At 40.8% G+C, this 1,253-nt stretch overlaps 1 long non-coding RNA gene across 1 annotated transcript in view; it reads right to left on the minus strand.

The window, feature by feature from the left end:
* Positions 1-1,253, minus strand: part of LOC117951388 — a 23,091-nt gene that overhangs the window by 16,256 nt on the left and 5,582 nt on the right. Inside the window, exon 2 of the long non-coding RNA XR_004658154.1 lies at positions 90-96. This is a non-coding gene — a long non-coding RNA (uncharacterized LOC117951388). The remainder of the gene's footprint in view (positions 1-89; positions 97-1,253) is intronic.

Raw genomic sequence — 1,253 nt, forward strand, 5'->3', positions numbered from 1 at the left:
GCTGTGATTATCACAGAACGCTGCGCGGCCAGTTGAGGGGTTTTATTCAATCCGAGCACGGATATTGACTCACATTACTCGTAAAATACTTGTAGCCTACTCGGGAAAAGTGCTGTGTCCGTACCGGATACTCGTTTCAGCCGGATACTCGGATCACCCCTACAAACCATCACCTGTCAACATGAACGTCAACAGGCCTGCAACAGGGTTTTTACATTGCTACTTTTTATATTGCTACTGTATGTTAAGTGACCAGTTACGTCAGGGTATTTATCTGTTTACAAATGTTAGAGACATTAGTTGCAACTACTCTGTACCCATGCTACAGATGATTAGGGTAAATGTTGATTTGGTTATTATAATAGGCTACAGTTGTGTTTTGAAATACTGACTCTGGCTCCACTCACTAATTAGTATAACCTTTATACCATAGGGGTGTTTATGCTATCCTGTTAAGCAGGCTTAACAGGTGAGAACCATACCCTAGGTCCCAGGTTACACTAACAACCCTCTGAGGCAAAAGAGGGCTACAAAATTATACATATGATTCTACAGAGTCTATGAAATTTACAAAAGGAAAACAAAATCTAGCTCAACCAGTAAGAACATTCGCCCCATGTTGGCTAAGTACTGCAGCAGCCCGGGTTAGAATCCAACCTGCGGCCCTTTGCCGCTTGTCATCCCCCCCTATCTCCCTCCCCCTTTCATGTCTATCCACTGTCACTTTAATAAAGGGAAACGTCCCAAAAAATAGTCTTTACATATATTTAGGTATTCATTTTTAACGGAATGCTTAAAATGAGAATCCATATTTACTCTGATTAAGTGTCTATCAGTGCTCATCGTTATTTGTAATTAAAACTTTTCACCAGCACATCAGAGAAAGAGTCCCATTGGTTAATTTACATGATGAATAATGAGAACATCAGTGAAACAGTAATAAGACCTCGACAGTGACGCCTAACAAAATGTGAAGTGAAAGGTTGATACAAACATTTAATTGTATCTTCAGCAGTGTGGAAAATGCCCACAAATGAAAGCTGACACTGCACACTTCATCCTCATAATGATCATGTCATTTGATATTAAAAGGTAATATCAGTATTAGGGGTGATCCGAGTATCCGGCTGAAACGAGTATCCGGTACGGATAGAGCACTTTTGCCGAGTACAAGAAGTTTACGAGTAATATGAGTCAATATCCGTGCTCGGATTGAATACAACTCCTCAACTGGCCGCGCAGCCTTCTGTGAT

The sequence above is a fragment of the Etheostoma cragini genome, chromosome 10 (genome assembly GCF_013103735.1).
Source record: "Etheostoma cragini isolate CJK2018 chromosome 10, CSU_Ecrag_1.0, whole genome shotgun sequence".
Lineage (NCBI taxonomy): Eukaryota > Metazoa > Chordata > Actinopteri > Perciformes > Percidae > Etheostoma > Etheostoma cragini.